The sequence below is a fragment of the Orbicella faveolata genome, unplaced genomic scaffold (assembly GCF_042242905.1).
Source record: "Orbicella faveolata isolate gen_17 unplaced genomic scaffold, um_ofav_v1 contig_12, whole genome shotgun sequence".
NCBI lineage: Eukaryota > Metazoa > Cnidaria > Anthozoa > Scleractinia > Merulinidae > Orbicella > Orbicella faveolata.
The window spans coordinates 22917501-22945263 of NW_028301539.1; the positions used below are offsets into that span (position 1 = coordinate 22917501).

Below are 27763 nucleotides of genomic sequence, written 5' to 3' on the forward strand. Positions count from 1 at the left end.
TGTATTGGTGGATGGGAAACCCATCTTCCTAAGTGAATGGTTTAAAAAGGGTATTCTGTCGATTAATGACCTATTGAATGAAAGTGGCAATTTTTTAACATTCCACGAGTTCCGTGATAAATATTCCTGTGAATCCAATTTTTTACAGTATTATCAAGTTGTTAGCGCTATTCCGGAACGCTAAAGGTCTCTAGCCAAGTGCTCTGACATCATCAACAAATCATTTTTTACCGGAAATAATAATATCTTTTCCCTCGACGAATCGACACAAATTAATCTGTACAAAGCTAAGTCAAAGGACTTCTATAATTTGCTTAACGTCAAGATTCACATCGAAGATCAAACGGGCCCTAAACGTTGGAGTGAAAAACTCTCTTTAAAAAAGGACGTGTGGACTAAGATCTTTAAATCACTAAAAAACATTTGTAAGGAAACTAAACTCAAAGAGTTTCAATTTAAATTAATCCATAGAACGATAGTAACTAAGAAAGAATTATTCAGATTTGGCATTAAGGCGGACGATGAGTGTCTATACTGCGGAGATAAAGATTCAATTGAGCACTCTTTTATCGAATGTATGTTTACCAAATTGTTTACCCAAAAAGTCTTGAACTGGTTCAATCAAGTGAATGCGTGTCAAATTTCTCCTACCACAGAGGAGACCTTGTTCGGTATTACTGCAAGCTCCCACGACATAACAATAATACGCAATTTCAACTACACTACCTTATTTATGCGCCATTATATTTATTCAACCAAGTTAAATAGCCTGGCCATCTCCATTCAGGATTTTATCAGTAAGCTACACATTAAATACAATCTTGAAAATTTGCCTTAATTAAATGTTTTAGTGAGAAGTACTCCTCCCTCCTCAAAGTCAATATACAGCATAATGCATTGTAAGTAACTGTATGTACAGCAAGTAATGTAAGTAGAGTATTATATTGTTAGCAGTGTAAGTAGCCCGTATTGCAAGTAATTGTATTTTCTGTAAGGAACTGTATTGAGTATTGTATTGGCAGCATAAGTAACCCGTATTGTAAGTAACGTAAGTAAGTATTTTAGAACTGTGTTTTGTAAATTAAAATTATTAAAAAAAAAAAAATCAATATTTTTCAAAGTTTATAGACATTTCTTTCCCTTGAACAGAGAGTAAAGTGCTTGAAAACAACCGTATGCATATGATTCACGCATTACTTGTGTAGCCTATAGTTCTGCGCAGGCTACTTGTAAACTGAAACAAATGATTAATGTGAATAGTCTTATCAGCTCTATTAGAGCTAAAAACCACGCCCGCATGTAGGCTTCTGATGGATCCATTTCACTTGACGTCATCGTGTCACGTGCACTTGAATGGATTCAATAACCCTAACCCGTTTGTCATCATGTCACATGGCGAGTGATTGACATTGTTATAGCAAGAACGCTTCACGCCAGAAAAGTTATATCACACAGAGCTCAACTCTGTGCTGACCAAAACCCGTCAAATTTAACACATCGTATTCTTTATTCAATACCTTGCCAAGTATTTCCAGCAATGCAAAGTAAATTACTTTTCGTCACGAGAACTTAGCAACAAAAGGTGAAAAAAATGAGAAAAACTAAAAATATTGTAAAACCACTCTGCTGTTTGAATTTCACAAGGAAAGGAACTTTTTTCTTTGATATAGGAGGAAACACATCATGAAAACCGAATTGGAATCGCGAAAATCGAGAATTAACTATGATTTTATTTCGAAACGTAAACAGAAAGTCCGTCTTTCAGTCACCATGGCAACCGCAACATATGCAAATTCGAGTCCGCAACGAAACTCAACAAAACGAAGCCGTTATCCAAAGTTATTGAGCTGTACGCTTGGTAAATTGAATCAATACACATGATTCAATAAATAAGCGACAGTCTAAACGTGATCCGAGGAGTTTTCAGTCGCATTTGGGTAACATGTCTTTGAATCGCGAATGCGTGCAAAGCGACACGAACGTTCGTTTACCGACATTTCTCGCTTCGAATTTCGAGATAATTCAGGAAATTACTTTTATAGTTACTTACGACATCTTCGGAATTGTTTCCTCGCCAAAAGCCATCTTTAGGATCTTTCAAATCATTTAAATTTGTATCAGGGGCTCCACCATTTCAAAGTGAAATAACTTGATGTTCCAAAACTCGTTATGTAGGCCATATTCAAATTTCCTACCCAATTGAGTAATTTTCTTCACTTCCTGTGCTCTTATGGGGCGCTGGTGACACGATAACAAGAGAGCGTGACAGAGTTCAATGCAACGAAAAGGTGGAAAGAAAGGCAGGTTTTCATGATTTCTAGAGTAAAATTGTGTCCCTCTTATGCTTAGTCTGTCGTGCGTGACGCGAAAGAAAACCGCGAGAAAAAAAATGGCCGCGCGGACTCCTGGGGCGAGAAGCAAAACTTCTTATTTACCCTCAAACACATATCCACAATTTATCCGCAACATTACAAAGAACGCTGTTGTCTCTTGTTGATTTCTAGCTAGATCTTGACTTCAAGGCATATTCCCACTAACTCTCCAATATGGTGTCAAATGCCCAATTCCTAAAAGAATCTCTAACGTCAAATTTCCCCCTTATGGGGTAAAAGAAATAGGGTCGGTACAAAGCGTGAAGCCCTCCATCTGGACCCCCTTTTTGACCCCTTCTGGACCCCCCTTTGGACCCATCTGGACCCCCATCTGGACCCCATTCTGGACCCCCTCTGGATCCCCTTCTAAAATCCCATCTGGACCCCAGTCTGGACCCCCTATATTTCTTCGAGAAAATATGGGCTCCCGATTTAAATTATATATACGGTAATGCGAAGAATGAGAAAACTCACTCAGCCATGTACCTGAAAAAAAAAAATTTACGGAAAGAAAAGTAAAAAAGGTAAAACTACAGCATTTCTAGGTATTACAACTACGCCATCGTCTCTTGATCTTGACTGCTGAATAATTTTCTTCGACCTTGGAAATAGAGGCTTTTCAAATTTATCCGTTATTTCAGCCCAGACTGAGACCTATTCCGGCTTAATAAAATTATTAACATAACAAACCAAGGTAATATGTAGATTTAGGCCAGCCTAAAAGCTAGCTCTTGGGCCGGGTTTTCCAGAGCCTGATTAAGCTAACCCAGGAAAAGGTAGAATTTTGATTTCATGCAACTTTGCGGTGAGGTTTTCTGTATATTGTTTGGCCTTCTGTTTTTAGTGTTAACAATAACCATATACACAAAACAAAGCAGCAAAAAACATTTGTATGGAAGAAAAAGTTATAATTCGGTTAACTTTTAATCCTGGGTTAGCGTTAAGCGGCTTCCGAACAATCCTGCCCTGTTTTCAACAAGTTAAGCCGACATGAACCCGCGATCCAATCGAAAACCAGCACTTGGTCAGCGGTCAACTTCAAAAAACACGTGACCTCAATGACCCGTAAACTTGAGCCCGCGATATGGTCACGTGATACAGGTCAACGGATACCTTGTTTTGACAGGTGTCAGTTGATCATAACATGGATTTCCAATATCAAAGAAGTACACAGGAAACCAAGGTTGCATGTCTCTGTCAACCTATTATTCGGAGGATGGCCGCCATGTTGCGTGACTCCGTCGTCGTCGTCGTCGCTGTCGTAGACTGCAAGTAGTCCTTCTTTCGCTTAGTCCGTCGTGGTGACGCGAAAGAAAACCGCGAGAAAAAAATGACCGCGCGAAGTCCTAGGGGTGAGGGGTGCGCGAAAGGAGAAACTATCACCTAAGCCCAAGAGTTTCCTCTTTCACGGCCGAGTGATTTTTCGGTGTAGGATTTCTAATCTTGACATCCTCTCATGTTGTCAATAACCCCGGGAGATATCCTGAATAAAATTGCTCTACTCTACTCTTCAAGAAGCAAGGCAAAAACATACGCCGTGAGAAGTATATCTTCGTTCAGTATTCGTTCAGCGAAACTGCAAAAGAAGTTTTAAAAAAGAAGACGGCGAATGAGGCATCAGATAACGATTTTCGTTGCGTCTGTAAGTGTAAATCTAAAAGTTATTGCGAAAATTTCAAATGCAGAGTTTCAACCGAGAATTTACATTATGTCTTTGAGATAGGAGATCATCAAACTGCGGTGAAATGTTTGCCGATAGCAGCGGAAAGTTTCAGGTGAATGTCCGGTTTCGAGTGAAAGTCCGGTTCTATCTTTCAAATGGACGGCAGAAAGGCCAAGTTCAGTGAATTTATATTCGCTGACTTGGACGATGCTGTTGAGCGGCGAAATCACTAACACGCTCGCAGTCGGGTTGGGGGCGGAAAGCTTTGCCAAACACAACACTGGATAAATTTAAATCTTTCCAAAGTCTGTTGGCCGATTCGCAAGAACATTGCGGGTTGCGAAGCGCGATTCCAACGCTTCAATTTACTCTGGTACCGCTTCGATTTGCTCCGGTTCCAAAACATTCCTGCAAGACGTCACATGAATCTCGAATGTTGACAAGACGTTGTCAACGCTCCTAACATAAGCCAATCATATTTTTGCGTTGTGAGAGCAACGCATAATTCAAACTCTTGGGCTTAGGCGGTAGTCCCTCCTTTCGCGCGTTCCTCGCCTCCAGTATTTCGCGCGGCCATTTTTGTCTCGCGGTTTTCTTTCGCGTCACGCAACGACTGACTAAGCGAAAGAGGGACTACTCGTAGTCTATCGCTGTCGCCGTCGTGCGTACGCGCCCACGAGCAATACCGCTAGTCATGAGAACCATGAGAAAATCAACTCATCGGTTTCCTTTTCTTTCCTATATGAGTATGGGGCTCCGCTTGAAGGCCCTTCGGGCCGCCGGAGCTCCGCTAAAATAGGTTTGAATTTAAAAAAATGCGAATAAAATCAATTACAATGTTAACACACCAAGGTAAAATAGGTTCATAGCGGCAAACAAGCAGAAAAAACGAATATAAAAAAAGTACAACGTTAACACAAAGTATTACTTTCTTGTAAACTGACGATGGATGATGTTTCATCCGAAAAATGTCCAGATGGAGGGGTCCACGTTTTATGCCGACCCCAAGAAATAGGCTACGTTTGATATATCAGTGTTCTAGCCATTAAATTTTTTGGAAAAAAACTTTTTTCTTTGGCCATCTAGTTTGCCAAGAAATAACACGCAAACTGTGGTGATAAACGTGACAATAGAACACTGTTGGAAAACAAAAATTGTACCGTTTTAGTCATCTCCCAGCGATTTAAACAGGGGGTGTTTAACCCAAATTGCGGCCATTATTTTATTATTTTATTTTATTTTTATTATTATTTTTTTTTTTTTGGCTAGTTGTGCAGTTTAGAGATAGAGAGAATTTTACACGGTCTTGTTATGAAAACATGTAATTGTATCAGTACAAATTTTCAATACCCTCGGCTTTATTTTATTACTACGCAAATTTCCCAAATTCAGCCTCTATATTTTTATAAGATATGTTCTTCAAAACATAAAAGAGTAGAAGATATTTTGAACACTATATAATACTTATCACGACTAAATAAACAGCAACAATCAGGCAATTGGATTTTCGGCCTCTAGTTTAGAATAAATAACCTAGATAGTTAGTTTCTTACCACTTTTTGACAAAATAATATCGCGGAAAATAAAGCATCCGTTTAACAAATAATAAAATCTCATTTAGCTATCGGCTAGAAACATATGTCCTACACTGTACGGCTGTAGCCCCTCAGTGATCCGTTAACCATAAAACAATACGTTCCCATATCTGGTAAAACGTTTTTCAAGTGCATGAACTTCGCGCTTATAACAAAATCGTTCCTGCCTGTTAAGTTTAAGCTCGTCGAATTCACTTTTTTACCATACTATTGTCATCGACACGTTCCATTAATGCAAATGAGTTTGTATCCCACACATAAGCCATTTGGTACCTATTTTTATGTGTTTGCCAACCTTTTTATGAGCTAAACCAGTACTTCCACTGTATATTTCGCTATGCCTTCTTCTGATTGCGTGATGATTGCTAAAAGGCACCAATACGACACATCTCAACTTTTTATATATATAAATTATTGAAGGAAACATCGTGGTCACGTACTCAATATTAGATGGGAAGCCACAATTGAATTGTACAAATTCTTATTTTCTTAACACATGAAGTTTTGATTTTATTTCTTTTACGTTTTCTATTTTCCATACAACTGTAGATTTCTAAATAGGTTTTAGCGTTAAAAAAATGGGTTGTTACATGTTTGTAGCAGAAATTTGTTTCCATTTTACATATATATATATATATATATATATATATATATATATATATATATATATATATATATAGGCAGAATAATATGGTTTTCCAAACGGTGACTTCCAGTAGAAGGATCAAAAGATACCGTGCTTCAATGTGAATTTTAGTTAAGTGTAAGATGAGGCGTCATGAAGCAAACTTCTAACTGTTCCGGCTTTTAATGTGACGTTTCGGCCTTCGGCCTTCTTCAGATTGGAACAATATTTACAAGTTAAAAAATAAAACGTTAAAAATCGTTGTAAGTTTACAGATTTGCATGTATATATATAAGATCAGAAAAATGTAAATATAGTTACATAATGCTATACAACCTGAAATAATAGATTACATAACAAGCTAATGTCAACTTACAAGAACGCGCCGGGTGATAAGATTACAACAATGTATCTGCGAGCGCCTTAATTACTAAGTGTATAATAGTCAGTCTAATTCTGTATTGTAACAAGCTAATGGCAACTTACAAGAACGCGCAAGTGATGAGATTACAACAATGTATCTGCGAGCGCCTTAATTACTAAGTATATAAGTGTATAATAGTCAGTCTAATTATGTATTGTAACGGACGCGATTTTTGGATCTAAATTCCCGTCTTTTATTAAGACCATGAGGGCTGAGTGTAAATAGCTGGGAGGTCCAATAGGCCTCTCTGGTCAATAACAACTTATCAATATACGCAGCAACCCCCTGGCTAGTAATTTGTTCGATGACGATAAAATTAATTTCGGAAATTTCGTGCCTAGTACAATTAAAATGGACTGCAAGCTCACACGTCTTTTTGTTGGTGAGCATGGATGATTTGTGATTGCGAAAACGTACCTTAAATTCTGTTGTGGTGGAACCTACATACTGCAATTTGCATTTATTACACGAGGCCAAGTAAACAACGTTTTTGGAAGAGCAAGATAATTTTTGCTTTATCTTGTAGACTCGGCCTGTGGAAAAGCTTTTAAATTTGGAATCTTGAATTAAAAAATTTTTGCAAAGATCACAAAATTTTTCCATCTAAATCGATTTTTCCAGCATATCGCCGTACCAAAAATCTCAAAGATATTTTAGCACCATCTAAATTTCGTGGCGACAACGGGGCAAACCAGGCAGAGAACGAAATGGGAGGGTGCTTCAAATGTTGTACTCGTTGTGATCTTTGCAAAAATTTTTTAATTCAAGATTCCAAATTTAAAAGCTTTTCCACAGGCCGAGTCTACAAGATAAAGCAAAAATTATCTTGCTCTAATTAGTTGCTTTAATTAGTTAAGGAAAGGCAAATTGTGGAGAGTCGGAAAAATAAAATACAAGTACTTTACTGCGTCGAGTTGATTACACTTTGTAGCGTGGTTTGTACGTGGACAATATCTAGTCGAAGAGCGTTACGGGCAGTTATGGGATCAATTCCTCCCGAAGTGACCATATCATGGCTTCATTCTTGATGCTGATGTCGGCCCTTGAGCAGTGTCCACAAACTGTAACAAATATTAAGACATATGTTTGCTAAAAATCTATCATAGAAGTATTAAAGAAAATCGAGAGGCATGCGAATGCGCGTTTGCTTTCCAACGAGGAAATTAATATATTAATTTTGCCCTCGTTTGGACTTGAAGCCACTAGCTTAGCGTTTATTTTTGGAACTATAAGACCCCCACTTAGATCGTGCAAAAAGGCAATATTCTCGTGGGAAATGTTTATACTGAATTTTCATCATCGTCATCATCATGATTAACTCCTCTCGTATCGCCAGTAGAAGCCGTGATTGGACCGTAGACTGTCACATTCCAATGAACTGGCAGTAGCAACATCTCCAGGTTGTGATGGTTCGTTTCCAACGCGTCCGGCTTGTGTAACAGCAAGCTTTTTACAAGACAAGCTCTCAGCCCTGCGCCCAACCTTAAACCTAGAGGACCAGGGAGGCACTCTTTGTCTAGTCTCTACATTTCTAACCCCTATCCTGCGCCGGACTCGGATGAACCTACAAGAAGCGCAAGACTCCAGTCGAAATAGCTCTGGGTATCATAGAGACACAGAAACTGCCCCGGCACGATAAGATAGCAAGCGACTGCTGTATATTCGGAGCAGATACGTACTGAATATCGCTTAACTTAATCAATATAAAATTCCGATTTATATCACGCATATATCGTTCACGATCAAAAAAAGGTAGAAATCTCCCTGGCTTTATTTATTTATATATTTATTTTTCTTCTTTGAATGCCCATTCAACAAAACAGCTAAGTTTCGTTTGTAAGTTGCCTTCACAAAATTCAAGTCAGAAACAAGCCTTACCTAAACGATTATCTCTCGAAGCATCTGCCGTTATATTATTTCAAGTATTTTTTTCAATTCTTCAAACGATATTACATGTACCAATGCCGTATTGGCCATGTTTGTAACATATTTTAAGGGCCTGACAACATGAAGAGCTAAATTGTTACATCACAACTCACAACATCGTTTGTTCATAGCATCATGTGGTTGAAGCTTTGTTTCATCGCTCTTTTGTTTGTGGTCGCTTATGGGAGGTCTTCTCTTCAAGGTGAGAGCCGCCACAACTTAAGAGTGACTTTTAGGTTTGGACATATTTTTCTTTCGGATAATTTCTTATACAACTCTGTTTAGTTGATATGGCATAACCGTTTTTGTAGATGTAGATTAGTTCGTTGCTGTGGGTCAGATTTGTGTTGAAGGCAGCTGGCGCTAAGACAGAGGGAGGGCTGGGCGAAATGACTTGTTTTTGCGCGTTGATGTGATCAGGAAAAGTCATATTTATATTTCCTTTCTCTACGTTCTTTTGCTTAATCTGTGATTTATACGTGTTATATAAAGCGTATACGTAGTAAAAGTAAAATATATTTTGTCTCCTAAAAATGCAGAAATTAGCGTTGAAGGTTTTTCTTCACCAAAAATACAACGAACAGAACACCGGAATTCACGGAGCGTACTCAGTATTATGATCACCTAATATCGTTGACATGGTGCACATACCCACCTCGATGGAAGTTATATCGCTCTTTAGCCACTATAGGTTTAAGCTGTCTGGATTCTTTCTTTTAATTATTGCGTTTGGATATTTAGCTGCCTTTTGTGATCTTTAGTTTAGGTTAAACCGTTAGAAGAGTCGGAAATATCGGTGAATTCCAGGCTCTGGATAGATAAACTGAATAATAGTTTAAATATCTGGGGGAAGCAACTTCACTACTGATCATGTGAATGTGGTGTTATCACTGTTTCCAAGAAACAAGGTTTGCATTTTTTCAACAATGCTCCCTTGGTTAGCCCTGACTCCCATCGCCAGCACCCCAAGTTTACTCGCAAAAACATCTGCGTAGATTATAATTGGTCAAATATAGCACTTTCTGGGAAGATTGTATTGTTAATCATTTTGATGGACACTCTATCCGCGAAGACACGGTGATACTCAAGGTGAGTTAGGTAGTGAAAACAAACTGATTCATTTGTTTTTGTCTAAAGATCCAGGGAGGCATAGCGATGAAGTGATCGACAAAGGTAAGCCAATGCATGGTGGATCGGCTGCTAAGGATTTCAATCTGTAACAGCTTTCATAAGACCACAGCGGGTAATTCCTTAGCAGAAACTTATGATAATAGAGCGAATGGACACATCGGCAAAATGACTGCGCATGGTCAGTGCTAAAAGGATTGAGGCAACTTTTTCACCAAATTTCAAACCATCAATGGACGGAAACGAGTTTTACCAATCAGAACTGAAGGCATCGTTAATTGGACGAAGACGCTTTGGAAATGACTTCTGAAAAGCTTTGGACGATCACTGACAAATTCGACACGGATGGACGAGTTTTTGCAAGAAATTTGGTACTGTAACAAATTAAAAACCACTTTTTGCTTTAATTAAAGATATACGAAAGAAACCTCCTGGAGATCGAGACTGTCTTCGACCAGAAAACAGCCACTGTCTTCTCACTACCTCAGCCTTCCAAACGAGCCATTTTGTTGCTGTTTTGTTGCAGATATGTCGCTGCTTTTGTTGGCCAGCTGTTTTGCTCTTGTTGCTGTTGAGAGTGACGTAAAATAGCATTGCACCCATTTCTTTCCGCGTAATAAGAAACGAGGCATGCGTATTCATTTTTCCGCTGTGTAGAATGGTTCACGTACATTTTTTTTGTTCTTTATAGCAAATTCGTATTTGATGCAGGAAATCTGCTTCTTCCTAGCGTTGCCTAAATGTTCTCTTGGAGGATGAAAATTCATGTAGACCTTGAGAGGAGGTATAACCCTGGGGAAAAGGACTATATACATGTCTCACCCATTCCCTTCTCTTGTCTCAAGGCATTGACAAATAAGACACATTCCAGAACTAATGCGGATGATTCCGCTTGAGTAATAGTTCGATTAAATTGCGTTAGATAGTTAATTCAGTTACAGGTAGCGCTTTGCCCAGAACCATAATGTTTGCCATCGGTTATAGTTTATGTGGTATTTGTTTATGTTTTGCCAGTATAACTTAAACATACCACAAAGAAACCCAACACCGCAAAGTTTAACTCTTTCACCAACCTGTAGTAAAATGTCAATTTATTGATGTGTGTGTGTGTTTTTCCCCTTCGGTTTAGGTCTCGAAGATCCTGTACCATGGGGAGGTATGCAGTCATAACCTTTGTATTTAATTTTTGTTTCATTATTGTTGTCGCTGCTCTTTTTGTCCAGCCGTTTTGATCTTGTTGCTGTTGAGAGCAATGTAGCCTTATGTGTTACTGTTGTTGTACCCGCTAAGAGTGGTATCATATACCCTCCAGCTGTCGATCTCACGACGAAAGAATCGAAGAAAATACCCGCCTGACTGAAACATTGGAGTAATTACAGCCTTAACTAGCCCACATTTCCTTATAAATGTGTAAACTGGCCAAATTTAGAACGCGGGTGTTCGGACGGCTTCGGACATGCAAACAATATACCTTAATACAAGTTGCTGATGTTGATGTTGTTGTTATTGTTGTTGTTGTTGTTGTTTTTGTTGTTCTTGCCTGGTAATAGAAAAGTTAACCTTATTTAATTTCATCTTTTTTTTCCTGGTGGGATTGATATAACAATAACAATAACAGTAACAGTAACAGTAACAGTAACAGTAACAGTAACAGTAACAGTAACAGTAACAGTAACAGTAACAGTAACAGTAACAGTAACAGTAACAGTAACAGTAACAGTAACAGTAACAGTAACAGTAACAGTAACAGTAACAGTAACAGTAACAGTAACAGTAACAGTAACAGTAACAATCACAATAACAATCACAATAACAATAACAATAACAATAACAATGACAATGACAATGACAATGACAATGACAATGACAATGACAATAATAATTAGGGACGATAACAATGGCTTACTAAAGGTATTACATATCTACTACCAAAAACAGAAGAAACAAAAAACCCAAAGAACTATAGACCGATTACTTGTCTTCCCACGATGTATAAGATTCTGCCATCCATCATAGCAGGACGAACATACACTTTCTTGAATGAACAACAGCTCCCACCATCAGAGCAGAAGGGCTGTAAGAGAGGGGGCTACGGATGCAAAGACCAACTCCTGATAAACAAGATGATTCTGGAGGACTGTAAGACCAAGGAAAAGAACCTATCCACAGCCTGGATAGACTATAAGAAAGCATTTGATAGTGTACCTCACACGTGGATAATAAAGTGCAGGAAATCTGTAAGATCTGCCCTGTGACTGTCAACTTTATCGCCGAAAGCATGAAATGTTGGAAGACAACTTTACACCTCAACCACGATAAAGGGTCAATGACATCAAGGCCTATCAATATCAAAAGTGGAATCTTTCGAGGAGACTCTCTCTCTCCACTCGTGTTCTGTCTTGCCCTTGCCCCACTGAGCTCATTACTAAAGGCAACCAATTATGGGTATGAAGCCCAGGGTAGAACAATCACCCACCTCTTTTATATGGACGACCTAAAAACATATGCAAAAAGTGACAGCCAGCAAACCGGCCTACTCAATATTGTAAAGACATTCAGTAATGATATCAAGATGGAATTCGGGCTGGACAAATGCGCTAAAGCTACATTCAAAAGAGGAAAGCTGACAGAAACTTCCGATCTACAACTTGACATTGACACCTGTATCAAGGAACTAGACCAAGAGAACACATATAAATGCCTTGGCGTGGATGAAGGTGATGGTATACAGCATGCCAAGATGAAAGAAAACGCGAGGAAGGAATACTACCGCAGAGTAAGGATGGTCCTAAAAACGGAGCTCAATGCTGCCAATAGATTTGAGGCAATCAACACCTTAGCTATCCCAGTGGTGACCTACAGTTTTAGCATAATCGACTAGAAGATGAGTGAAATCAAGAGGTTAGACACAAAAACAAGAAAACTACTCACCCTATCAAAAATGCATCACGTAAAAGCAGATGTAGACAGACTCTGCCTCCCAAGAAATGCTGTTGGTAGGGGTCTTATCCAATTAGAAGCCTCTTACAAAACAACCACGATAGGGCTCGATACATACCTAAAGAATACTGATGATGCCCTTATCGAACTAGTGCAAGAACATGATGGCAGAAAGAAATTGTACTCTATACAAAGGCAAGCAGAACAATTCAAACAAGAACTAGATCTAACAATACCAGACAAACAAGCAGAAGAAACAACCACCAAATATGCAAAGAGAACCAAAAAAATGGCACGAAATAAGACCCAAGAAAAATTAACAAAGCAGTGGAAGGACAAAGCCCTACGTGGAAGATACCCAAAGAGAATAAAGGAAGCAGATGTTGACCACCACAAAACCAACCAGTGGCTCAAAAGCAGTGGACTGAAGGCAGAAACGGAATGATTCATAATCGCAGCCCAAGACCAAAGCCTAGCTACCAGATCATACCACGCCAGCATTATCAAAGACGGTACTAGCCCCCTATGCAGGATGTGTAACAAATACGACGAAACAATCGACCATATCGTCTCTGGGTGTCCTGAACTTGCGAAAACAGAATATACCCACCGACACGATAAAGCAGCCGCGTATATACATTGGAAAGTCTGTGACAACTATAATATAAAGAAATCACAAAAGTGGTATGACCATGAGCCGGAAACAGTTACAGAAAACGGGGATGTCACGATATTTTGGGACATGCCAATACACACAGACAGGAAAATAACAGCCAACAGACCCGATATAGTGATTAAAGACCACAAAACGAAAACCTGTAAATTTACTGACATGGCAGTACCATCAGACAGAAACACATCCGTGAAAGTCACTGAAAAACTATCCAAATATAAGGACTTGGAAATCGAAACAAGCCGAATGTGGGGCATGAGAACGGAAACGATACCAGTTATCATTGGAGCACTTGATGCTATCGAAAAGGGACTAGAAACTTATCTTGGAAGAATTCCCGGCCAAATAAGCATCAGTGAACTACAAAAGATAACCTTGCTAGGTACAGCACACATTTTGAGGAGGGTGCTATCCCGATTTTGACCCATGAATGATCACTTGTAATTCTTTGAGGCGCTTCGCATGGGTACTCTCGTCCCGTTCGCGCTTTCCCTTTTGGGAATTATTATCTTCTCTTTCTTCATTTTTGGTTTTTGTTTTTATTTATTTTTGTTTTGTTTTGTTTTGTTTTTTTACTACAATCCCAATAAACTCTATTAAACGGATTATTATGATTTTCTTTAATTTAACTTCGTCCTCTTCATAACTTTCCAAGGCAGATCACAAATCGTTTCCAGTGCTACTTGCTGCGCAACTCAACCACAAAAACACTCTAACTTTTTTATTACCTTGCAGGTGGCTTGTCTCCTCTTGCCTTCGACATAACTTGAGAAACTCTAATAAAGGAAAACCACAAGGGGAACCAATAAGAAGGATTCAAATGATGTACCCTTTAAGGAATAATAAAAAGTCAACGAGGAGGGGGAAAATGTTTGTTGCTTCTTCGAACACCCCCTCCCCTCCCCCATTTTTAAATGCCCTTGTATGTGCTTACCAAAACGCACCAAAACCTATTTAATTTGCGAAACGTTTTCCTCTTTAGCATGTCCATCGAAAGTTTTAAAGTAACTCGATTTCGTATCATTATGGGACCTGGTGTTGGACTAGCATCCCACCAAGGGAGTGGAGAGAGTTACAACCCCCCAGTTGTTTCGTTCTATAGAGAGCGAGATCAGCTGTGGCAATTGGAATCATTTTGGATCGAGTGCAACTAGCCTTTAACTTACCTCCATCGGGATAGCAATAAAAGTTTTCACTCACCAAACATCATTCCTACTAAAGTTCTCCATATAATCGTCATAACTTTGTCTCGAATCTCAACGACACATATGACAAGCTGCAAATGGTAATTATAATAAAACACTGTATTGAATTTGCATACAATATGCTATTTTTAATTCGAAACTTGACCCCACAAGCAAGTCACGTCGGTATGATTAAAGAATGTTATTACTGCTGTTGTTGATGTTGTTATTATTGTCGTATTTTCACCGTCACGCAGACAAAAGGCAAAAGGACATCTGAATGAAATTATTATTGTCGATAAATCGGTTTTTTAGCATACTTTTAGTATAATAGCTGTAAAAAAAGCTTTAATACGACCAATCATTTTCACGACAACACTTTCATAACACAACGTTGGTGGCTTTACAGGAGGTCCGTCATTGCACCTTTACGATTGAAGCTGGCAATTGCATCGTAAATGCTTATATCATTTAAGCATGCAGGTTGACTGAACATGGTTTACAGCAAAGATAAGGTATGAAACCCTTAATAACTACCACGGTCACTTCACTAACCGTAAATAATTACTATATGCAAACAGTGCTCTATAAGAGTGAATCAAAAGACGCGTCAGAAACATTTCAAGTACTATATCAAGCACGAGAGACAGTGTTTCATCGGGATATCAAAACACCGTGAAGAGCGTCGAAAATACGACGCGCAGCGGAGTATTTTTGACGAAATTCGAGGTGTTTGGATAGCCGATGAAACACTGTCTCGAGTGTTTGATATATCTTCTCAATCGAAACAAAAACTAAGGAGTAAACGGAGAAGTAAAATCATCAAAATCTATGCTAATTATGACCGGATATCCAAACCTCCGTCGCGGTTGTGATTTTCTTTGTTCTAACTTGATGAAATATTAATGAGTTTGAGAACATATATTCTTACTTCCCCTTGCTTTGATCGCCAAATAAGGATAACCAGGTGTAACGGGCTTTTCTTTTCCTTTTTCCCACACGTTCACTGTTACTTTGATAATGTAGTAGGAGTAGAAGAGACAGAGCGGAAAGATGCACTCAAAAATTTACCCGGGAGAATCTCATATAAAAAAGACGGGCGTGCTCGTCGCACCTTTTAGTGGTTAAGAAAGCGGCATTATGACAGGAGATATTTGACATTCAACTTTAAGAGCAGAACTTATTCGAATGTCCAGATAACTATGGAAATGACTTTCTTAATTACTTACGATACCTTTTGGGTCATTTTATTCTGCCGAAGATCATCTTCAGGATGTTTGAAACCGTCAAAAATCCGTTCCAGTGATTACAACATTTTGAGGGGAACTGCCTAAGGAACATAAAAATCGTCGTGTAAGCCACATTTAAGTGTCTTAGCTCAAAATCGCTCAGCAGTTGGATAATTCTATCGGCTTCTTGTTCTCCAAATATGGCAGAACACAAGGAAGTAACGCAATTTTTTTGCAAATTTTTTGTACTTGGGGTCTATATCGACCCAGCGGCACGTGACTTGCTTCCATAGAGCAGAGGTTCGACTGTACAGTAATTCCTAGTTCTAGATCAAAAAGCAGAATCTTTTAAAACGTGAAATCGATCTAGTTGTGTCTGTTTTTAGTTTTGAGCAGTTTATTGGAGGTGACATAATATCTCTTTTCCACCCACACTCGATACACAATACACATGGTGGACATTTATTGAATATTACTCTAGTTGGTTGTGGGATTCGGATGGCGTTTTGGAGAAACTGAAGATTAGTTAAATTTTTAGCTGTTAGCAGGAAAATGGGGCGGTTTTTTCTGATAACTGATATCTGAGATTTCCAAAATTTACTAAAATAGATGAAATATGAACTATTAGAGTTTTAACTGATACCTGCGAAATCTCCCAAAACTCAACCGGTAACTAAGATTCCGCCGGCACTCCATCAATGAACACCATCTAACGACTGGTATTTACCCATAATCGAATCGAGAATCTGTTACAGCAGAGGCATCTTCCATACTGTGCGAGAGAAATTTCACAAAAACGAAGCTTGAAAACTCTCTTCAAACCGGAGGAATTGAAATCGCCGGCTTTTCGTTTACGTGTGGACGGAGAACATTTTAAAAACGGAGCTTTTCGAAAACAATGACACCACGATAATAATGTTATTCCCTTGACCAAGTCTTTCTCAACCACAAATCTAAACGATATTTAATTTTTGCGTTTTCAAATTCCTCCAGCGTAGTGTGGACGGAAAACTTTTGATGAGTTTTCAGATAAAGCTGACCTCCGTTCTAAAATTTCTCTGCCGTAGTATGGAAGGGGTCTGAGGAGCGTTTTATTGTTCGCGAAAACATACATATACATGTTAAAACATACACTCCTGCTCTAGCTCCAAGTGATTTAAGTTTCCTTAGGCTTCAACAAATTTTCAAGTGTCGTGTTTGCGGTCCACATGCTTGATTCGTGACAACTGCCTCTCACGCGTGTGAACTAACAACGCTGAAAGGACCTGAAAGGCAATATCCGGCTTCAGATAAGCATGGAGAGGATTTTGGATATCTTTTCTTCCCAAATGACTTTATATTTTAATTTAGACCAGAAAGAATGAGGAAGTTTCATACGAATTTTAGAAATACCAATATATATAACTAGACATTCTTCCGAAGCAAAACTTCCACGCAAAGCCATTATAAAGGAATTCAGTCATCATAGAATACAGGAGGAAAGTAAAGGTCGGCACACACAAGCGGACTAGTCCGTGCGACTAGTCCCCGCAACAAGTTGCGAGGACAAGTTCCATCGTGTGAACTGGCCATTTTGTTTCAAGATCTAAACTTTGGTCCCTGCGACTAGTCTCACGAATTCAAACCAGTTTGAATTTTTGGGACAAGTCCCGGCGACTTGTCAAAACGCTTCGTGTGAACTGTTCGTGGGACAAGTCCCTGCGACCAGTCCCTTCGTGTAAGCTCATCAGGAGACTAGTTGCAGAGACTAGCCGCAGAGACTAGTTCCCTCGTGTGTGTCGGCCTTTAGACCCTTTGGTCTCCACGAATTCGTTGCTTTCACTTGAAGTCATCAAAATTCTAAGTTCTAAATGTTTAATCATACGATTCTATTATTTTGAAGTATTATATAGCTAGAAAACATTAACCCTAGTGCTTGAATTCGGAAACAATGAAACACTTATTAATTTGTTACGTCCTTAGTAGTTGAACGAGTGATTGAAATGTCACGAAAACGGATATTTCATTGTCATTTAGACTTTTTGGACGTGGAAATATTAAAAAAAAAAAATGATATTTTAAGAGCTTCGCGGTAAAAGTTCCATTGAGGGACAACATCCGGCTGCATACTGTAACTGATGATATCGCAATTTTCTCAATATTTTATAAAGTTCACCATAATTCGGGCTCAAACATGGGCCACAAGGCTAAAGTTTTGACAAAACGTTGCTCTTTTTTCGGCCCAAGAATTAATGTGTGAGATTTAATTAGTTTGCAGGAAAATACGGTACTTACCTTTTGCGGGCTACCAAGCAAGCACAGGCGTCTGGAGTTACATTCTTCAAAGGAGCTCAGTCACAATATTTTGAGTTATTTTGGACGGGTACAATTTTACGTTTAGATTGAATAAAACCTGAAAATAGCATTTTACTGAGATAGAAAACACCAAAAGAGATAACAATAAACCATAAAGAAACAAGGATGGAGAAGATTAAGACGGATTACGAACGACGAACTTGAAAATTTTAGCTTAAAATTCAAGATGTGCAAAACGTGATGTAGCTCCTTTCATCCAGAACTGAAAAGATGTAAGTGCTAGAACATTATAATATGTGATGTGGTAGGGCCCTAATATGTCAAATGAGAATAACTTCTCCATATTATAATTAAGTGATTCAGCAAACCGGATTTAGGCTTTCCCGATCAACTTTTAACTGTCTCCAAGAGTGATATATCCTTAAATTGGAACTAAAAAAGTCGCGTTTTGGGGGGAATAACGTCGGGCAATGCTATTTTACTGAAGATGTGTTCTCAAATGGTGAAGATCAGAGAGGAAAAAAAAACACAAGCATTTTTTGCGGACATTAAAATAGTTTAATTCCCTCAGAAGAGAGACATTTTATCAAAAACTCAGAGGAAAATATCCAAACTTACATTGCTGTTCGAGCTTTGACACCATAAGGGAAGCTATTTGACTAGCTTTAGTGAGCCAAGGTCATTTCAATATCAACCAAATCTCAATTTTCAATCATCGATGGAATTTTGGCCAAGGATGTAAGCGAATAATGCGTAATAAAGTTATTTTATTGTAGTGCTTTTAATCTGATATGAATGCTGAAACCCCTTAAAAATCATGTTTCCTGTGCTCTACAATCTTGTATCAACTCCATGTTGCTTGATTGATGTTTGCTAAACGCTTACAGAAATAAATTCAATATATTGTTATTCCATTACCAGAGGAGTTACGTTTGTTGCAATTCGTAATATTGTATTTCTGCAGTGAGTAACCAAAACTATCAAGTTTAACAGAAGGTACGTAAAGCCGACGATATCAAAAGTTAGCGTTGATTTCCTGCACCATTTAAGAAGCTGTTTGCGGGCATTAGGGAAGTAGTTAGGTATTGATATTTCGTGCTTCAGGCCAAACGAAATACTGTACCGTTCAATTCGTTACCAGATAAACTGTTTTGGGATATGACAAAAGCACAGCTTTGGATGAGCTTGTAATTTCGTTTCAAACTGGTATTTACAAAATAATAATAATAATAGTAATAGTAATAATAATAATAATAATAATAATAATAATAGACGTGCGAAGCTTTCGTTAACTGGAATTATGCCCTATTTCTGGGGTTGTGGCCTCAGCCCCCAAATACCGGCGATATTAGACCCGTTATATATATTGGTGCTAATAAGTGACATAGAGATGATTATGACGTTTGAATTTAAAGTTATTATGATTGCTGTATTATCATGTTCATCCCAAATACGTCCATGTTAAAGATTTAGGCATTTAAGTTACATGCAAGTGAGGCTATTGTTTTCTTGTTATGTAAGCACAGCCAGAATATCACCGTTTTTGACTGAGCGCTTACAACTATTTAGGGAATAAAGCAACAGAAATTAGAAAATAATACTTTGGTTAGCCGCAAGAAAGGAACTGATGTATGATCATGAATTATGTGAATTAGCTCCCACGGTATATTTTGTATTGATTGACCAAGTGATAGATGAACAGTATATTTATATCGGTTTGTAGAAGTTCACCGCTCCTTCCTCATTTTCTCCAATTGACAACTTGTTTCACCGACGCTAAATAAATGTCGGTTGTTGTAGCTCGTAAATGGATACAGTTATTTTGCGTATCATTGACAACCAAACATCAGTCGACAATTTTTTTCACCTTATCCTAGTGACAGGGGGTCAATAGTAAAGCATGACGGTAAATTCATCATTCCTCTATTTAAATAGCTTTTTGCGGCGTATATTACAGCAGATATGGCCATGTCAATTCACAAGAGCACACTCTCGTCACAAGAGCAAACTTTTAGTGTCAATCGTAAATAAGTTTTGGTCTTTTTTTAGTGCAAAAACACTTATAAGAACACTTAACCATTAAAACATCTTTGGCGGCACGTACGCACGGAAAGCAAATCCTATAAAAGAAGAGCAATAAAACCAACAGTTAGAATCGTCAGTTGGTAGTGCACCTCTTCAGTCCTAACCATGGCCAAGAAAACCTTTATGATCGCAGTGATATTTTTGGTGATGCTTGTAAGTTCGTCCCTACAAGAGGAACTAGAAGACTTGCCAGGTAAGTTATGTTATAGCCCAAAATATTTAATATCTCCGTCTTTATGTTAGTCGAGGACCCAAACGAAATCTATCGACATGTTTGTCTATCTTTTGACAATCCAATACATATCGCTTTACACTCGTCACTTTTTTGATCAGTTTTCTCTGCCATTCCCTCACCAACTATGTGATCAAGTATGTGTCAGGCTCAATAAGTGATTCCTTTTTTTTTTCTTTTAATGAGTCCAGAAATTTATTAGCTTTCGCTACATGTTTGTTTGAAACTCACTGTTACTAATCCTTCTAGTCCGCCAAGTTGAAAAGGTAATCAAAATGGTTGTTCGTAACCATGTTAGCCGACGTGATAACTAAACGCCCGGTCACAATTCTGAAAATACCTTCATTTTTGATATTTAAAACTTTTAACGATAAAAATCAACGGTAAAACACGTAAGACGTACCAAAAGATTTGCAGGTGTAAACGGACAATAAAAACATGCAAAGGAAAAAACTAATGAAAAGCTAATTAAAAACCTTAGCGCGAATTGAGTCAGATTGTACATTGAGAGTAGGTCTCAGCTCGTGAATGTAAAAACATCTCATAGACCAGAAGGTCAAATTTGTTCGTGCACTTCATTAAAACGCTAAAATTCTTTGTAAGATCTTTTGGACCAGCCAAAGAATGTTTGTCGCGAAAATGCTTGCCAATTGATAAAGAAGAGTTTCTGTGTTCTTCAACACGCAGATGGAGGTGTGTGAAACCAAATCCTATAAAAGAAGAACAAATAAAACAAGTCTTTGGAATCGTCAGTTTTAATAACCCACGGTTTTACCGTTGATTTTTATCGTTAAAAGTTTTAAGAAACCTTTACTTATAAGATTTTTGATATTTCAGTTCTTTAGTTAAGCTGTTTGCGTTCTTTAATTATTTGTCCATGTGCATGCATATACAAATATTCACACACTTTGGGAAGTCATTAAATACAAATTCTTTTAATTTTAATTGTCTTAACACGTCAATGTTCCAGATCAGGCTAACGATCCAAGGTGGAAGTACTTGAGTTATGGGGGTAGGTAGAAAAGAGTTCATCATGTCTTAAGTAGTCCATAATATTTACAATCAAGAACGGATGAAGAGCAAGATAGTTTATCCCTCATATAGGCCTTATTCCCAAAGTTCCTCTCACATTATTTTAAAATCACTCCCTAGGTTCCTCCTACACGGAAATACCAGGAGAGCCTAGAAAAAGTCAATCATGTGACCCTAAATTTTGTTCGCGTGGACAGTCGTAGCAGCTTGACACTTTTTATCCTCCACGAAAACATCCACTCAACGCGCGTGGTAACATCATGGAGCGAATAACTGGGTACCAGCTATAAAAACAAATACAGAGGGATAAGCTTGCTTTAGGGATTAACCCTCTTATCAATTCTTCTTTTAATTAATCAAAGTATATTTGACAGGTATTTAATTATTATTTGTTGTTGGTTTGTTTCCTTGATGGAATCTACACGAGATCGTGATATGATATGCACATGAATCTTTTCAACTGTCTGTAAATACGAAATTTAATTCCAGTTGAGACAGAATCCACGCAAGGTGGAGGCCTGGGACCAGGCAGGCCGTGACGTCGAATTAAGACCGTAGTTGGTCACATCTTTCGAACCGGCAAACAAATAGAAAAGATACTCTGACGTGGTTCTAATTTTGTTTTGAAATTGTAAACAATTACGAAAGATATGTAGACCTACATTCTTGTTTTGCCCGAGCCCTAAGAGCGTCTGCGTGGGAGGTCACTTTTCAGATGGCTGTAGGAAACCTTAATTTTTTTTCTCTCTCTCTTTTCGCTTTCCATATCTTGATTTCAAGTAGATTCCATCAGGGAAATAAGAAAATACCTGTCATATACATTGTGCACTTTAAAATAATATAGTACAGCAATTTCACCTAAAGCGTCAATTCAAGATGTACACCACGTATCCATATACGAATAAATAAATCCCGACTAAAAAAGTTAGTGTTACTGTGTTGCTTTCTGGTTCAAATGCTATTCTTTTCTTCTTTCTAGCCTGTCACGCGGTTTGTCGTATTAGATGTCGTGGTGTTGGATATAGGTGCTGGAGGTCTTGGTACGGCTACAGGTGCCGTTGTCTTGGCAGACCGAGAGGGGATGAGCCACTGACCGAAGAGAATTAGCAATATGCTTTCTTTAACTGGTGAGAATATTACAAAACATTATAGCGTGTGATAAGCTGCTCCTGCATGAAAGTGTATGAAGAATTACACTCAATTTCTATTACTGACTTTTAAATTAAAAATCTGAAACTCTTCTCGGCTTTGCAAAATTAGGTAGCTTAGTACTTTAATCATGGCGACGAACATCAGTGACGGATTCTAAACATAAACACAAAACGTGCAGAACAAAGCCATCTTATGAAAATATTTTGTCAATTAAATCAATTTACAATTGATGTATTAATTAGTACTGCTTCTTTGAAATACTTAATTCTTTCATAATTCTCGAAGGAAGATATCTCTTAATTTTATCTTGGGCCTTTAGATTGTCCATAACTGTTTCAATTTCTTTCTGAAATATTTGATGGGATACGCTGTGAAAAGTTTTTCTTTTTTCTTTTCTTTTCTTTTCTTTTTTTTTTTTTTTTCGCGAAAAGCAAAAATACACGAACTGCTAGTTCCAACCGCTTGGAAAATAATTGAAATTGCATTCACTTGTGGGCATCATAACCAGTGCTTCGTTCAGTTACAGTGATTTAAAGTGCAGTCAGTAACAAGCTATCAGTGAAAGGCGCTACTTGACGAAGCAATCAGATTCACTTTTACCTTCATTGCTACTATCTGGGCCATTTATTTTTTCTACTCACCCCAGGCTTCCTCTAGCTCTCCAATCCAAGATTGCGGTTGCGATGCTTCTTATCTAGAAATACAGACTCTCCCGCAGTAGGCGCGGGTCCATAAGGAAATTCGTTCCGTCTTGGCGATACAGTAACTAAAACTCACTGTGAAAATTTGCACTTGTTATTTGCAGCATACGACTGTTCAAATACGGACGGACCAAAAAACCTTTTCACTTAGAAATATCAAATGGTTATGATACCACTTAAGTTAAAGTAAAAACAAATATATCTTTCTTATTCTATTGCAGGTAACTTCATATCTCATCTTTCAAAAGCCATTTCCGTTACAAATTAAAGAGTTTGCAGTTTGACAAAGTAAACAACCTATTTATAACAGAGATCATAAAACAACAGTAAAATAAAGTAACTAGCAGAAATCCAAAGAGTTTGTGACTTGCCACTGTTGTTGTTATCGTTGTTTTAGCGGCTGCTGCTACTTCTTATTTTCGTTGTCGTCGTCGTTTTTTTATTATTAATATATATTCGCCTTCCCTAGTAATCCCGTACATTACTTCTCCAACCTTTGCGTCACCCAACTAAAATTCGTTCCCAAGTGAAATGCGATCACCCAAAGAAATACGTTCACCCCGAGAAATTCGTTCACCCAGAGAAATCCGTTCACCCAAAGAAATGGGTTCACCCAGAGAAATTTGTTCACCCAGAGAAACGCATTCACCCAAAGAAATGGGTTCATCCAGCGAAATCCGTTCACTCAGAGATATCCGTTCACCCGGAGAAATTCGTTCACCCAGAGAAATTCGTTCACCCGGAGAAATTCGTTCACCCAGAGAAATTCGTTCATCCAGAGGAATACTTCACCCAGAGGAATACGTTCATCCTTAGAAATACGTTCACCCAGAGAAATTCGTTCACCCAGAAAAATTCGTTCACCCGGAAAAATTCGTTCACCCAGAGAAATACGTTCACCCAGAGAAGTGCGTTCACCCAGGGAAATACGTTCACCCAGAGAAATACGTTCACCCAGAGAAATTCGTTCACCCAGAGAGATTCGTTCACCCAGAGAAATACGTTCACCCAGAGATATTCGTTCGCCCAGAGAAATACTTCACCCAGAGAAATTCGTTCATCCTGAGAAATTCGTTCACCCAGAGAGATTCGTTCACCCAGAGAAATTCGTTCACCCAGGGAAATACCTTCACCCAGGGAAATACGTTCACCCAGAGAAATACGTTCACCTAGAGAAATACGTTCACCCAGAGTAGTGCGTTCACCCAGGGAAATACGTTCACCCAGAGAAATTTGTTCACCTAGAGAGATTCGTTCACCCAGAGAGATTCGTTCGCCCAGAGAAATGCGTTCCCCCAGAGAAATACGTTCACCCAGAGATATTCGTTCACCCAGAGAAATGCGTTCACCCAAAGAAATACGTTCAGCTAGAGAAATTTGTTCACTCAGACAAATACGTTTACCCAGAGAAATGCGTTCACAAAGTTCACAAAGAGAAATACGTTCACCCGGAGAAATTCGTTCACCCAGAGAAATACGTTCACCCAGAGAAATACGTTCACCCAGAGAAATTCGTCCATCCAGAGAAATCCGTTCACCCGCAGAAATACGTCCACCCAGAGAAATGCGTTCACCCAGAGAAATTCGTTCACCCGCAGAAATACGTCCACCCAGAGAAATTCCTTCACCCAGAGAAATGCGTTCACCCAGAGAAATTCGTTCACCCAGAGAAATACATTCACCCAGAGAAATGCGTTCACCCAGAGAAATTCGTTCACCCAGAGAAATGCGTTCACCCAGAGAAATACGTTCACCCAGAGAAATACGTTTACCCAGAGAAATGCGTTCACCCAAAGAAATGGGTTCGCCCAGAGAAATGCGTTAAACCAGAGAAATGCGTTCACCCAGAGAAATTCGTTCGCCCAGAGAAATACTTCACCCAGAGAGATTCGTTCATCCTGAGAAATTCGTTCACCCAGGGAACTTCGTTCACCCAGAGAGATTCGTTCACCCAGAGAAATTCGTTCACCCAGGGAAATACCTTCACCCAGGGAAATACGTTCACCCAGAGAAATACGTTCACCTAGAGAAATTCGCTCACCAAGAGAAATACGTTCACCCAGAGTAGTGCGTTCACCCAGGGAAATACGTTCACCCAGAGAAATTTGTTCACCTAGAGAGATTCGTTCACCCAGAGAGATTCGTTCGCCCAGAGAAATGCGTTCCCCCAGAGAAATACGTTCACCCAGAGATATTCGTTCACCCAGAGAAATGCGTTCACCCAAAGAAATACGTTCAGCTAGAGAAATTTGTTCACTCAGACAAATACGTTTACCCAGAGAAATGCGTTCACAAAGTTCACAAAGAGAAATACGTTCACCCGGAGAAATTCGTTCACCCAGAGAAATACGTTCACCCAGAGAAATTCGTCCATCCAGAGAAATCCGTTCACCCGCAGAAATACGTCCACCCAGAGAAATGCGTTCACCCAGAGAAATGCGTTCACCCGCAGAAATACGTCCACCCAGAGAAATGCGTTCACCCAGAGAAATGCGTTCACCCAGAGAAATTCGTTCACCCGCAGAAATACGTCCACCCAGAGAAATGCGTTCACCCAGAGAAGTGCGTTCACCCGCAGAAATACGTCCACCCAGAGAAATGCGTTCACCCAGAGAAATTCGTTCACCCGCAGAAATACGTCCACCCAGAGAAATTCCTTCACCCAGAGAAATTCGTTCACCCGCAGAAATACGTCCACCCAGAGAAATGCGTTCACCCAGAGAAATTCGTTCACCCGCAGAAATACGTCCACCCAGAGAAATTCCTTCACCCAGAGAAATGCGTTCACCCAGAGAAATTCGTTCACCCAGAGAAATACATTCACCCAGAGAAATGCGTTCACCCAGAGAAATTCGTTCACCCAGAGAAATGCGTTCACCCAGAGAAATACGTTCACCCAGAGAAATACGTTTACCCAGAGAAATGCGTTCACCCAAAGAAATGGGTTCGCCCAGAGAAATGCGTTAAACCAGAGAAATGCGTTCACCCAGAGAAATTCGTTCGCCCAGAGAAATACTTCACCCAGAGAGATTCGTTCATCCTGAGAAATTCGTTCACCCAGGGAACTTCGTTCACCCAGAGAGATTCGTTCACCCAGAGAAATTCGTTCACCCAGGGAAATACCTTCACCCAGGGAAATACGTTCACCCAGAGAAATACGTTCACCTAGAGAAATTCGCTCACCAAGAGAAATACGTTCACCCAGAGTAGTGCGTTCACCCAGGGAAATACGTTCACCCAGAGAAATTTGTTCACCTAGAGAGATTCGTTCACCCAGAGAGATTCGTTCGCCCAGAGAAATGCGTTCCCCCAGAGAAATACGTTCACCCAGAGATATTCGTTCACCCAGAGAAATGCGTTCACCCAAAGAAATACGTTCAGCTAGAGAAATTTGTTCACTCAGACAAATACGTTTACCCAGAGAAATGCGTTCACAAAGTTCACAAAGAGAAATACGTTCACCCGGAGAAATTCGTTCACCCAGAGAAATACGTTCACCCAGAGAAATTCGTCCATCCAGAGAAATCCGTTCACCCGCAGAAATACGTCCACCCAGAGAAATGCGTTCACCCAGAGAAATGCGTTCACCCGCAGAAATACGTCCACCCAGAGAAATGCGTTCACCCAGAGAAATGCGTTCACCCAGAGAAATTCGTTCACCCGCAGAAATACGTCCACCCAGAGAAATGCGTTCACCCAGAGAAGTGCGTTCACCCGCAGAAATACGTCCACCCAGAGAAATGCGTTCACCCAGAGAAATTCGTTCACCCAGAGAAATTCGTTCACCCAGAGAAATTCGTTCACCCAGAGAAATACATTCACCCAGAGAAATGCGTTCACCCAGAGAAATTCGTTCACCCAGAGAAATGCGTTCACCCAGAGAAATACGTTCACCCAGAGAAATACGTTTACCCAGAGAAATTCGTTCACCCAAAGAAATGGGTTCGCCCAGAGAAATGCGTTAAACCAGAGAAATGCGTTCACCCAGAGAAATTCGTTCACCCAGAGAAATGCGCTCACCCAGAGAAATACGTTCACCCAGAGAAATTCGTTCACCCAAAGAAATGGGTTCGCCCCGAGAAATGCGTTAAAACAGAGAAATGTGTTCACTTAAAGAGATGTGTTTACCCAGAGATATTCATTTTCCCAAGGAAATGGGTTCGCTTAGAGAAATGTGTTCACCCAGAGAAATGTTTTAACCTAAAGAAATGCGTTCACCCAATGAAATGGGTTCTCCCAGAGAACATTAGTGCACACGGAATAAATGGGTAAAGTGCAGTAAGAGTGAAGATTGCTTTTCAGACATGCATGGAGCAAATAAAAAATTTAGTCCATGCTTCAGCGCTGTGTTTCGTTTATCAAGTTATGGATGCACTTGGAAATTAAAGCGCAGTTGTCTTTTCTGATATTCTTGGACCACAAAGAAGTACTGAAGTCTAATTATTGCTACTTATTAGTTTTAATTCCAAATTTTATCATTTAGTTCTTTTCCGTTTGCTAATAAAGG

General features: G+C 39.2%; 2 long non-coding RNA genes across 3 annotated transcripts; both read left to right on the forward strand.

The window, feature by feature from the left end:
* Positions 1–8516: 8516 nt before the first annotated feature.
* Positions 8517–11446, forward strand: LOC110044072 (uncharacterized). Its single transcript, XR_002296071.2, has 3 exons — positions 8517–8807; positions 9743–9778; positions 10863–11446. It is a non-coding gene; the product is annotated as an uncharacterized LOC110044072 (long non-coding RNA).
* A 7589-nt stretch (positions 11447–19035) lies between these two features.
* Positions 19036–23612, forward strand: LOC149117223 (uncharacterized). Of its 2 annotated transcripts, XR_016205599.1 has the most exons (5): positions 19036–19050; positions 20104–20332; positions 21342–21383; positions 22383–22530; positions 23478–23612. It is a non-coding gene; the product is annotated as an uncharacterized LOC149117223 (long non-coding RNA). The 2 variants fall into 2 exon arrangements; XR_016205598.1 differs by lacking the exon at positions 19036–19050 and having other exon boundaries at positions 20169–20332.
* The last annotated feature ends 4151 nt before the right edge of the window (positions 23613–27763 follow it).